Source organism: Zosterops lateralis, assembly GCF_965231275.1.
Source record: "Zosterops lateralis genome assembly, chromosome: 1".
In the NCBI taxonomy this organism is placed as follows: domain Eukaryota; kingdom Metazoa; phylum Chordata; class Aves; order Passeriformes; family Zosteropidae; genus Zosterops; species Zosterops lateralis.
Genome location: NC_139762.1, coordinates 66,718,267 through 66,732,411, shown reverse-complemented (window position 1 = coordinate 66,732,411; position 14,145 = coordinate 66,718,267).

The following is a 14,145-nucleotide window of genomic DNA, read 5'->3' as shown; positions in this document are numbered from 1 at the left end:
TATGCCTGAGGAAAATATTCAGAGCTGTTCTTGTTCCTGCATCCCCAGTTTGTTGATTTCTGTCCAGCCCTAGGCCAGCTCTCATCCTTAGGTTGTACCCACACTTAAAGGTGTTCATTTGTGAATACACTTCTTTTCCTTATTTTCTGTTGTGAAGTTTTTACTGTACCAGCTTTTCCTTAGGGATTGCTGGGCAGAGAGCTGGGTTTTAACAGTGCTGAATCTTTGTCTTCCACTGTGGCAGAGTCATTCATTTGGCAATGGCAAACGATGGTTTGGTTTTACATTAACAGTGTTAGCTGTCAAGGGGATGCTTTAACACACAGTGAATGGTATTTCTCTAGGAAAAAAAAAGATCAATAAGCACTGTGAGACTAATTTATTTTTCTTTTCATCTTATTTTCTTTTTCTTCTAAAGCAATTGAAATTTAGATTTTCCAGTATTAAAAAACCAAACCACCAAAACAACCCTCTGATTTCCCCATCACTGAAGATGCTAAAATGGTTGTGCACTAGGAAATAAAATCTCCTGGATAAGGGGGTTTTTTACACTTCTACCATCTCCTTGCCTTTTCTAAACTGTGATTGCATAAATGAGTAATTAAATGTGATTTGCATTTATTGAAGGCAAAAAGTTCTCAGTCCTCTACATTTTTCAACAACTGGATGAAAATGAGTATGTGAAAATCTTAGGTTATGAAATATTCAACATTTTCTTTAGAATTCCAGTCACATTTGGGAAATTTCATGTGAAAACTGAGGTAATGTGAAACATTTTTAAATGCCATATTGGTTTTCTTTGGTGTTTACAATAAAAGGCACCTTTTATTTCTTTTGAACTAGTAGGTTTTATTTTTGTTCTCTTTAATCATGTGGAGCAGCATGTGAAACATAGGTTGCGTCTCAAATAACATATCAGGGGTTAATCCTCCAATTAGAGCTTCAGGTAATGAAGCCATATACCCCCAGTTTGCTCCCCCCCAAACTCACTTTTTGTTTATACTTTTTGAGGCCTGAGGCAGTAAGATGTCCTTGAGCTTCAGGCCTGGAGGGATGGTTTTGTCTGACCAAAATGTGAAGACAGGAAGTAACACTCTATATAGAGGTTGGAGTTATATACTAATGTGGTAGAAGATTTGAAAAATATAAAAGCTAAAATCCTAAGGCATCACATCCATGGGACTGCATGAGAACTAAAGGAAAGTAATTCCCCTTGAAATGTGTCTAGGGCAGATATCGCATGCTTAGTCCCAATAATTTTGGGCTGTTCAGCTTGTAAGTGCAGCCATAACCTGGGGCACATGAAATACAAAAGCCAAAATAGGAGAAGAGCATGTGTATTATTTAATGTATACATCTTTTTCATACTATATTTGTTATCTTGAAAATTTAATAGAAGAATGGTGGTGGACAGGTGATACATAAACCCCAGGTCTGGAAATTCAACCTTGCACCCCATTTCAAAAAATAAATCAGAGAACTTTTTGTGTTTTGTCAAGCAAAGACAGCAAATCAGGGAGAGACATTATTAATTGCTAATTAGGACTAAGTGCCTTGACATTGTTTAGGTAGGAGATATTTGTGTCTATTGTTCTTCATTAAAGTATAAAGAATGCTTACCAAAGTTCCTGCAATGTTGTTCAAAGGCAGTTATTTACATTTGCAGGTTAAAAATCTTAGTAATGACACCTTGCATGGACCAGCACTTACAACTAATTGCTCTTCTTATTACATTAACTTTTTTTTTTCCTGTATGTTCTTGTCCTCTGGTTTATCTTAGAAAGTAGCCATAGAGGTGATTATATCACTATTTTAAATGTACAGAGAGAGTAAATTGAAGGCATACAGTGCCCCCAAATTAACTAAGTTAGCATTTGAATTTCAAATTTGTAATTTAAAATACTATGAAAGATATGCATAAGTACATATTCATGAAAGCTGCACCTTAGAGTATCAAACAGTGATTATTAGCCTTTGAAATATCATGAATAAAAATGGCAGAATTCATTTTAAATGGTGAATTTTCAACAGACTTTAAATATACAAATTAAATGAGTGGAACACGGTGTTTCTGAGCAGTAAAAGTCTAAATCCAATCTTCATGACAATTTTGAGAGAAAACAGATCTGCTTCAGGAAAGCAGCAGATCAAACACCCAACCTAGCATTACACTACTAAGTTTGGAGATGGCTAGGGTTTTGCAAACCAGTATTCTCCAGTGAAGCTCATTTTGCTAAATTTAGTGAATCAAACAGAAAAGCAAATGAAAACTTGAATCTGTTTTTACTTTGGTTTATACTGAAAAATAATGTAGTCAGCTCTATAATAGCTTATTACCTGGTAACTGCAGATAGAAATACCCTGCTGGTCACAGCCTGCTGGGATCTTAGCTTTTCTAGGATTTTTATTTGAATTGAAGCCATTTATGTGGCAATATAGCAACTAACAAGGGCCACATTTGTGATGTAAGCTGTGGAATCATTGAATCATAGTAATATATTGAGTGGGAAGGTCCCCATCAGGATTGAGCCCAACACCTGGCCCTGGTGTTGAGCACCCCAAGAGTCACACCATGTGCCTGAGAGCAATGTTCAAGTGCTTGAGCTCTGTCAGGCTTGGTGCTGTGACCACTTCCCTGGGGAGCCTGTTCCAGTGCCCAACCACCCTCTGGGTGAAGAACGTTTTTCCTGATAACCAACCTAAACCTACCCTGACTCTGCTTCATGTGGTTTCCTTGAATCCTGTCACCGGTCATAAGAGCTGAGATATTGGTACCTCCCCCTCCTCTTCCCCTTGGAAAGAAGTTGTAGAATGCAACAAGGTCTCTCCTCAGTCTCCTCTTCTCCAGGCTGAACAAACCTCATACATCTTCCCCTCAAGGTCCTTCCTATCCTCCTTTGGATGGTCTCTAATAGGTTAATGACTTTTTTATATTGTGGCACCCAAAACTGCCCCTGGCACTGGAGGTGAGGCTGCCCCAGAAGACAGTAGAGAGGGACAATCCCCTCCCTTGCCCACCTGCCCATGCTGTGCCTGATGCCCCCCAGGACACACTTGGCCCTCCTGGCTGCCAGGGTACGATGACTCATGTTCAATTTGTCACTGACCAGGACTCTCGGGTCCCTTTCAACAGCACTTCTTTCCAGCATCTCCTTCCTCACTCTGTATATATAACCAGGGTTTTCTCATCCCAGGTGCTGAATCCAACATTTGCTCTTGTTGAACTTTATGTGGTTGGTGATTGCCTGTCTCTAATTTGTCACGGTCTCTCAGCAGGGCCTCTCTGCCTTTGAAGGAGTCAACAGTTCCTCTCAGTTTTGTATCATCTGTGAACTTGCTCAGCATCCCAGTCCTGCATCCAAGTAATTTATGAAGATATTGAAGAGCACAGGGCCAAGGATGGGGCCCTGTAGAACCCCACTGGTGACAGATCCCCAGTCTGATGTCACCCCATTCACTGTAACCCTTTGTGCCTGACTTGTGAACCATTTCTTCACCCATCACATGATGTGTTGTTTGTCCAGCTGTGTCTGGACGTTTTGTCCAGAAGAATCCTGTGAGAGACAGTGTCAAAAGCTTTGCTGAAGTAAAAAAAAGATTATATCAACTGGCTTTTCCATATTGGCTAGGTGGGTTGTCCACCTTGTCATCCTTCTTAAACACACACCAAAACATAAGCACATCAGCCTTTGGGTTTGCCATCCCATGAGTGTCAGAGGAGACAGTGTGGAGCTTCAGGAAGAGCAGCTCCCCCTCACAGCCCTGGAATGTTTTTTTTTTTCCTTTACTTCAAGAAAAATATGATGGGCCAAATATCTGTAGACAGTATCTTCATTTACGTCCATAGAGTAATGGACTGTGAATTTAGCTGTTATCCTTTTTCCTCATGTCTCATGTTTCCTGAAAAGCTAGCTAACCCCAAAACTTTGAAAAACACATATATTCCTGTAATTCAGAATGACATCATATTAATATCAAAAATATATGTATTTCTGATGTTGCCACCTTAAAAAGGTAAGTTACAATATTGTTTGTTTACATTTTGTTTTGTGGGAATTTTTTTCTTCGGTTTTGGATGCTGATGGCACCCTAAAACAGTCTGATGTCAACAAATGCAAAATTGCTCTGCTTCTGCTTTGAACTAGTCTGTCATTGTGTCTTTTTGGCTCAGGCAGAGCTTCTGTCTGTGTGCCTTTAGGACAGTTGCTGTCATCCTTGGAGTGAGGTAGAGAAACCCTTTAACTCTTTGCAGTGTCTGGATGAGCATGGCCTGAGATACCTTGCAGATACACGTGTAATGCAAAGGAGTATTGACCACCTAACCAGAAAAATCCAAAAACCTTTCTAACATGCCTCAACTTGAGCATTCTGAAACAAAAACACTGGGAATGTCAAGTAGTTTTTGAAAGCTTCCTCCTGAGCTTAACTATTCTCTTTTTTTCCTCAGTTTCCAGGCTGTTGCTTATTCTATCTTGTAATACTTATGACATGATCACAATACTGATGTGTTAGCGTCTATTCAAAAACTGTGCCACTTCTTATCCAGAAGGAAAAGAGATAAAAGAAAGGAATTGGAAAGCATTGGTATGGCAACTCCTAAAAATTAATGTAATTTAGTCTAGCTAACTTAAAAAAAAAGGTGGAAAAAGGAGAAACTTGTGTGTGATTTGCAGCTTTATTTTCTTGGGGCATATGTAGGAATTATCTACAGCACAGAAATGGTTTAAATGAGAAAATTGTAACATTTGATTTTGCAGCCACTTACAGTGATTCTGTCTGTTAAACTGTTCAAGTAAAATCCTGCTTTCTCTGTATGTTTTGGAGAATTTGTGTTGTCATACAATCTGGTATATTGTGTGTTCTGATTTCCATCATTGTGGTTTAATCAGCAGCTGAGTTTTCTTGCAGAACGTAAAAATAATGATCCTTAGTCACCCAAAAGGGAATTTAGTCTTCTATCTGGTCTGGTTGCATAGACAGAGGAGATATATCCCCAGTGATGAGAAAGTATGGCTGTGGATTAGGAGGGGATAGAATCCTGGTTTACCCTGTCAAAAGTCTCTGGAAATGTATTCAGTTTTCATTCTGTATCTTCATCCTTAAAATGCAGAGAACATGGCTTTTCCCTGCCTGCAGTCTCCCTTTATATTTTGTGGTATATGGACAGCCTTGAGAAGTGCATACCATGCTCCCTTGTGCTCCAGAATGCTCATATTACACCATTTGCCTCACCTCCCTTTGGGTGCCCCCTCATCTTGGCACGAGCCATTGCAAGGCTTGCTTTGGCTCCGTGCTTGCTCTCTTTTCAACATCTTTGTGGAATGTAGTATCTCTTCGGGGCATAATCAGTCAGGGTGCAAGGAAAGAACGTGGGACAGATTAACAGAAAAATCACTGCAATGCTGATAACTTGCTGATAGGAAAGAATCTCTGCCATCAGCAGAACAAGCAACTTGTTTCGTTTAATTGCTGTATTTGCTTTTTGGGAAGCAATGTCTTAATCACAGTGAGTGCACACTATACCTCTCTAGTCTTGTCTCAGCTCTAGTCATTGAAGCACTGAGATTTTTGGCAACTTCTGGGCCTTTCTGGGAGCTGTGGTTTTTGTACGGATGCTCCACAGTGACAATCATGTCTTCCCACTTCTTCCTTAGCAGGAATTTCTGGCAGAGCAGACTGTAATTCAGGTGCTCCATATGGTGGACACAGACCCTTTGGATCGTAGAGAGCCTGTCCTGTGGGTTTATTCAGGACACAAAGTGGGAGTTAAAAGTTTGGCCAGTACATCTCTGGTTACACAGACATCCTGGAAAGTTAGAGTTTCATAATTCTTCTAACCCTGTCACTGCTGTGGGTCTGAAGCAGAGAGAATGTGCCTTTTTTTTCATGCCACTCTTGAATGGGAACTTGTTCTTTAAAATCTCTTTCTGGAGTCCTGAAAACATAAACATCCATGAGCAAAGAATGTGGGCCTGACTCTGTGTCCTCAGACATTACCCACAGTTTTTTGGATAGGTGTAAGAGAAACAGCCCTATAATATGAATAAACTGAACTATGAATTCTTTGGTGTTAAATGTAGGTTTAAACTCTCAAAAACAGAGGTAAGGAGTACACTACAGAGAACTGCTTTTGCCTTTCATTTACAAAGTATGTTGTCTTGGATGACCTCTAAGTTTGTTGGCCAAAACACTTTAGACCTCCTTCAGTACATTATATTGTTCTTCCCAGTTCAGACAACTGGGTTTAATTTTCAACACATAATTATTCTACACTTCTTTGTGCATTCCCTCTTCATCTTCCCAAAGTAAATGCATTTTGACAGTTACCACCAAGAAATAAAAAATGTTATATTCCATGGTTCATTGGACGCAGTACTGGAAAGTGAATCATTGCCTTCCTGCGTGTTACCATATACTGTATTTTGTTACATGGATAGAATATATATATATATATATATACATATATATATATATATATGTATATATATATATATACATATATATATATATATATATGTGTGTGTGTGTGTGTGTCTAAAACCTTGTGTTTGGCCTGATCCTGTATGTCCCTAGGAATCTTCTAAGTTTAAAGGCCCTGACTAGGACACACATTTGAATATTACTAGATCTGGTCCACAGTGAGTGGTTTTATAGCCCAACAGACTCCTTCAGACACAGTCATTTTAAAACCCTGCTTATCCAGGTTTTTATTTGAACTCTATTGTGGCATTTTCACAGTAACAGATTTGATACTCTTGAACCTTAATTCTTGGAAACTCAGTCAGAATATGCACTATTTCTTCTTTTCGCCCCCATTTCCTTAATTTTTTAGTTTTCTACACCCCTTGTGTTCTTTACCTCGTTCCTGCTGTAAATGTGAATAAAAACTTAATTTTATATCAGCATCTCTTTGACATTCAGGGGTGAAAAAAATCTTGGTTATCTTTTAATCTGTTCTCAGTTTGTAATGCAAGTAGATGTTTAGGTTTATACAGCTGTTGCTGACTCTCAACATCATGTTAATGAAGTGCTCCTTTTTAATGTTTTCCAAAGTTCCATGAGAGATTTGCATATGCATTTATTAATCTGACACAGCACTGGAATGAACTCTTATGCTGAGATCTTTTTCTCTTCTCTTGAGGATGTTTTTGAACTCTGTTCTGATCATCTCAAGGATAAAGAATCAGCACAGCTTGTTTATATGTGGTCTTCCACTTCCAATATAAGGGACTTTTCCTATGCTCAGGGGAATACATCCTCATCTTTCACAACATGCCGAAGAAGTGTTCAGAAGAGAGCTCAAAGGTGTGACTTTATTCTTAAGCTATTGGCATGAAAACCAGTTCACTTGCAGTCAACAGACTGTGTTTCCAGGAGAATTCCTGTTTTGGACCAGAGCGTGAACACTTCACTGTTGATTGAGGAGCAGCATGGCTTTGCATCAGTCACAATGGAGGAAAGCAAAATCTTTCATCTTCTCGATGTTATACCTAGAATGACAATGCTTCAGCTCAATATACATTTTAAAAAATTATTTTAAAAGACTGGAACAGTTGTTTCTATCTGTGTTTGTAACCTGGCTTTAGATGGCCTGTAAGACAGTAGCCCATGTGGGCTTCTTTCTTTCATCTTTCCTTTATGCTTTCACATCTGGAAAGGGTTCTTTCTTCCCTGGGGGAAGATGAAATACTCACTCTCGTCTCTCACTCTTATCCCACAGGAGCAGTAGCTAAGCAATAGGGATCCCAACAAAGAGGAAGAACACCATTTATCTGTGAATGAAGTTTGGATGGGTTTACCATTCCCTGGAAAGTTGTGAGTTTTTTCCATCCATCACCCATCCTGTGTTGCTGAGATCATGGATTCTGACTTGTCTGCTTGAAAAGCAATGGGTCAGATTTTGTCTTGGTATGCCTTGTCCCATCCCTGTAGAGGGGATGTTCTGGCTGTTGCCAGGGCAGAGCCTTGTACAGAATTTTTGCTGGCTCTGTGGACAGAGCTGTTGGCTTGGGGTGAAGGCAGAGCTGTTAATTTTAAAGTTTAGGAGTAGTGATTCATGACTCCTGTAACAAATGCTGAGGCATGTGCTTGTCCAACCAAAAAGATCCTCAGGTGTTGGAGAACATCTGGCAAACCCACATTAGGGAAGAGGCTTGTCCCTCTCATTGCTGCCTTGGGTTAGAAAGCACTGAAATGAAGACTGGAAAGAGGCTATGAGAGTGAGGAATTAAGGCTGACTGTGCAGCTTTCTCCTCTGCTGTCTTGGATATCCATTAGTGCTTAGTGCTTCCTTCATTACCTCTCACTAGTTCTCCAATTAACTATTTAATAGATGTAAAAAAAACCCCTATCACAAATATTTAATATATTACAGTCTTAAGGAAATAGATGTTATTGAGCATGTCATGCTGCTAGTGAGAAATGGAGTAATGTACCAAGCTGCTCAAAATATTCTATGACTTTTCCCTGCAGTCTTGAGATATAACATACCTTTATAAGGACCTTTTTGTTCCCATGGTAATGTAAATACTTCTTAGTGTAAGGAAGAATGGAGTACTTTTCCTTCTTCTGATTTCACTTTATACAGCTGACAGAGTGAGCCATATTAAAAGTGTTATTTCCCATTTAATATCTCTATCTTATGAGTCAGATTTCCAGAGAGTTTGAATTAGTGTAATCTCAATGATATGTAAAAGAAACTACTCCAGTCAACTGGCCCTAGATCTCTCAATATGACTTATTTATACAGCCCAAAGCCCTGTGGAATTTTATAATTCCGATAATTTTTAAATAAAACTAAAACACTTGATAGTAAGATACATGATTAGGATACACTAAAGAACATGTTTCTAGCTGTTAGCATTTCCCAACATTCTAACAGCTCTATCAAACATTATAATTCATTATGAAATGCTGTAGTCTGACCTAAAATCAGTTTTGCAAGTGAGGAAGCTGCTTCAGCAAAGAAGCAAACACTTGGAGACTTAGCCCTGGAACCTGAGCAGGGCTCAGTTGGAGAAGATGAACAGTGACCATGCTGAGGCTTTGACTGCCATGGATCTGAAACCATGGGAGTATCAACCTGGCATCATCCAGAGCTAAGGCTGGTCCCATTAAAGCACAGCTGCATCTCTGGGTAATGTATTTGCAGATGTTTAAGACTGGGACAGTTTGACTTGCTATGAATTAAACTGTAGGCTTTATTATAGACAATAGACATCACTGCACTTTTTTATTAATTTGTTTTGAAAAGAATGCCTTCCTAGCTCTCTGCTGAAGACAGTGAATGGGTTGGAAAAAAGTGATGATTGTCTAAGATTTATATGCAATGTTTTCTAATCCAAATCTGTTCCTTTAAATGTTCATACTTTATTTTTCTCCTCCCCCAAATTCTGAATTAGGCAATCAGGGCACATAAATTTCCGAATGAAAGTGAACAGCATCCTTTCAGCCTCCTCCAAAACAGCTCTTGGACAAACTCTGAGGGGAAAAAATGTTATCAATGCTTAAAGCTGCATTGACCCCAAAATGAAGTTTTCCCAGATTTGCTGCTGCAGTCTCACTTTTCTGCAGTGTTTTGTAGGAGGTAATTTCTGTGCTGGTTATGATTTGAAAGGCCTGGCCTGCAACCCAACCTCAATCAAATTGGAACAGCATGTCACCAAAGGTCCTGGTCCCATGGTATGTGCTTGGAAATACAACTCCCCAGTGCAGAGAGGTTTCTGGCAAGTCAGTGAAACTAAACTCAATTTTCATGGCTAGAAATTGCTGCAGGAGCCTTTCATTGTGCTGCAGTTGCTGTGCTCTGTATGCTTGTGTGGGAGTGTGGGGGAGGTTGCAGGCTTGCTTGTGGGTGTGTGTGTCACTGAGATAGGGCAACTCTGAAAGCTGGATTTGTGGACAGAAATGACAAATTTCTGTTAAATTATTGACACAGAAGGAAAAATACTTTTGTCCTTTGAAGTTAACTAAAACCAAATGGGATTGTTTCCTCAAGGGAAAAATAGGAGTTTAGTTATGATGCATCCCCTCCCAGAGATCTTTCAAATTATACATACTGTACCCTCTGTTTATATAAATATGAATTACATGATTGTGTGTACAGGGTCATTTGTAGTTCAAATGGAAATGCAATGCTGCTAGGCAGAGGCTATGGAGAGATCGAGGGGATTCTTGGATCTGCCATTTAACTCTTTTCAAATATTCAGTGGCTTTGAGTAGATCTGCAAGAAAGCTCTGGTCTGGCATTACAAGGAGACATCCTAGTTTTGCTGGTAAACCCAGATTTCTATGCAGCTTTAAATGGAGAGAGGCTGATTGTCTCTCATTTGTGTGGGGTGCTCTGATTGTACATTGTTGTGGATGGTGACAACCAACAGTTCATGCTCTGCATTAAATTTGCTTATGTGTTCTCATCCAGCTGTGAAGTTCAAATTTTTGTAAGGGATGTTTTCCCACACGCAGGATAACAAATTTGTCACATTGACCTAAGGGTTGTTCTTTTCCAATTTGCCAGTGATTTCTTTCTCATTTCAGCTAACTTAATAATAGTTGGTTTAATTGTCGTTAAGCCATAAAATAAATTGTCTTCTGAAACACTTGGTTTTTTTCTCTGTCATAAAATTGTGTTTCTGTATGTCAGCAGAAAAACATATTTCTGACTGGATATTCTTCTATCTTTTAAGCAGAGAGTTTATCAAAATTAATTTCACCATAGGGCATCCAGTTATGTTTTTACTCTTTCTGTTTACATCCTTGGACTTTACTTTCTACTGCCTTATGTCTTCTTGCAAATTGTCTGAGGAAACTTAGACAAAATTGATAGAGTTCCCTTAGTAGCTCTGGGCAGTCCAAATATGATGCTTATGAAGTAAGAATGTCATGACTATTGCCTTGTAGACAAAAAGTTTTGTTCCTAATATGTAGTTTTGTTCCCAATCTGTGTCATGTTATGTGCCATGTCTCTGCCTACCCTCCTCTCCCCGGTTTCATTAGCTTTTCCAAAAGCTTTACAAGGTTTGGGTAGTCTGTGGATTATTCCAGTTCTAAGAAGGCTTCCTCGGCACAAAACTTCCCACTTAGATTAATTTTTCCACTGCAGATGTGAATTATCATTGTTTATGTGCAGTGTCACCTAAAGATTTTAAGGATGTATATGTCCTGTCTTCCTGAGACTGAGAGTCACACTGAAGCCCAGAAAACTGTTTGACATTCATCTCAGCATGGGAAAGGAAAACAAAGCATACAGCAAGAGCTCCTGAGCCAATTATTCAGATGACATTTTTGGAGTTTTTTGCAGTGTTGGTGGCAAGCAAGGGTGCAGGCTTTGTCTGGTGAGTGAAAAGACATAATTCACTCTTCTGCTCTTATGGGTGGAGTGCCTTCCATTGTGTCTCCTGCAAAGAAGTCAGGAGAGCAGTCCCTACCTCCTCAGTGGAATAAAGGCCGACTGAAGAGGCAAATGCTCCTAAAAACAGTGGCCTGTGCTTTCAGAGCTGGCATTGGAAAGACTCCTGTTTTACCAAAGAGGTTTGGGACAAACCAGACTGTTACTGACAGGGAATGTTGGGCAAGTGACTTTTTACACTGCTTCTGACCTCTTCACTGGTGCATGTCCTATTATCCATTCTTTATAAATCATTTTAGACAGTATCAAAGGACGTGCCTGCATTTCTATTAGCTGTGAATTTGCCAGAGGTACATTCATAATGGCCTGTTAATAAAAACCAATGCAGGTGGATACAGTTTCAGAAAGCAAACTCTTGAATTAGATACACAGGTATCAGTATTGGATTCACAGGTATCAGTATCTATTGACCCAACACTGTATCTCTTCTGGTCTCACCTCAGGTAATGTTAGAGCCAGCCAGGTCAGTAGGCTTTTCCAGTTGAAATGGAAACAGGGCAGTTGTATCATCTGAAATTTGTAGCAGCTCCTCTCATTTGGAGATCACTCTTGGTTTTTGACAGACAAAGCTATGTAACTAATACACAGGGTTTGCTTCCTCAAAGTTAGTTTTCCAGATGCTTTATTCATGTTATCCTAAGACTCCTATCCTCAACATACTTCCACTGAGCAAAGGTGTGCATGGATCATTGCAAACAGTGTCACATTTCTGTTTCTTCCCTCTTAAAAATTATGATTCATTTCTAAAGTATTTAGCTATATTAATGAGCAGGCTTTTGAAAGGAGGATGGCAGAAGTGTAAAACTTGGTGGGCTGGCCATGGGACACGATCATATGGGTTATTTCTCTATTAAGTCATCAGTGATTCCTGGTGCTCTGTGTTCTCCATTTATATCTAATTACTGCAGAGATATTGCAATGAGAAGGGGAGCACTACAGGAGAAATCAACCCAAGCTGTTAAGTGAGATGATTTTATTATTGTGTTTCGTTATGGTAGCAACAGGGTTATAGGGCTGGAATATTCAGCCAAAACCATAATGCAGAACAACACCTGATTATGTGAATACAGTCTGTACCACCCAGCAGTTTTATATTGTCACCCTATTCTAGCCTTCCTCTTTTATATAATGGCATTGACCTCCTTCTGCAGCTCAATATCCAGCCCCCTCTAACCCTCTCATCTCAAGCCCATTGTCTCCACATATTCTTGCATTCTGAGCTCTGCTGGACTAGCAATGGTGGCTCTCAGCTTAAGTCCTCTGAAATCCATTCCTCCGTCTCCCTTTACCATCTCCCTGCAACCCCTTGTAGCCTACCTGATTCCTTCCAGCTCCAGACAGACAAAAAAGGCAAGATTCATTTCATCAGTGAGGAGATATTAGGGAGAACTAAGGTAGGTTGGAAACAGGGAGTAAAAATCCTGCCTTTTAAAAGTACAATCTGAGCATTTTACAAGCATTTTCACATTTGCGCAGTAGCTCCCTGAACCTTAACTCTCTCATCTCCTTCATTATTTAACTCTACTTTAATGGAACAGTTTCTTAATGAGCCACACTAGAAGAAGTAATTACTTTTGGCTGGGCATTTATCAATGGTAATTTAAATGTTGTTTTGTCCTTTGTCAGATTTGTGCATTAATTCAAAGCTCAGTTTGGTTCTGAAGAGTGAATCAATAGAAAAGGCAGCAAGAAAATCTTCATGTTCATGGACTTCCTTGCTCAGTTTACAAGTGGAAATATTTTTCTAACTGCTAGTTCATTATGCCTTAAGCTGGGCTGGGAACAGTCAAAGAGGGCTCTCTCTGCTCTCTACATGACAACCAGTAACAGTCCCTATTGTCCCATTGAGTTACCTTTTCTCCCGTACAGGTCTGATTAAATGAGAGTTGCTGAGTTTTATTCCACTTGTAGGTGTTTGGGATGTGCCACAGTGCAGCAGTCTCCAATAAGCTAAGTAAACTGTACTAATAAAATAGAAGCTAGTTAAACCAAACCCAGGATCAGCATGCACATTAGTTGCAAAGAGAATTACTGCAAAGGTCAGGTTTGCAAATACTCCTCCAGGTCAGACACAAGTCTGAGGTCTTAGAGGAAATCTTTGCATCCTCTGTTCCATTCTATTTATCTACTGAAGTGTATTTCTGTAAAATTAAATTCTTCTTATGTGTTATACCAAAATAGTATATAAATGTATATATATGTACAGGTGCATATATATGTAGTGGGGTTTAGAACATTTCACTAGCATTCTTCCTCATGAAGTTTCCTAAGCATGGGGCTGTTGAAAGAGGCAAGTGTGTAGTGCTGGTGGGCTGGACGTATCTCTTCTTGCCAACTGATATGTTTTGGAGAAAAGAACCTTTTGGAGTCCTCTGCGTCATCTCAGTGCATTTTGAGAAAGTTTCTACAGAAAAGGTACATGGTAAGTATCTGAAAATGCTCTTAGGTTCACAGTCACTTCTATGTACCAATGCACATACACAGATTTTACATAAGCAAAACCTCTATCTTGGTGTAAATCCCATTTTTTAACTTCCAGTGTCTGGTTTGGATGTAATCTAGGTTTGCAAAACTTAAAGTTGCAAACCTATTTGAGAATAAGACCTAAACACTTATGATTTGCCACTTTTTTTTTCCCCCAGTTTTTTATACTGTTATTTTCTTAAAGTAAGCTTGAAAATGAAGGAATCTTACAATCCTACAATGACTCCTGTTAGTACAGTGAAAAGTGCAAAGAG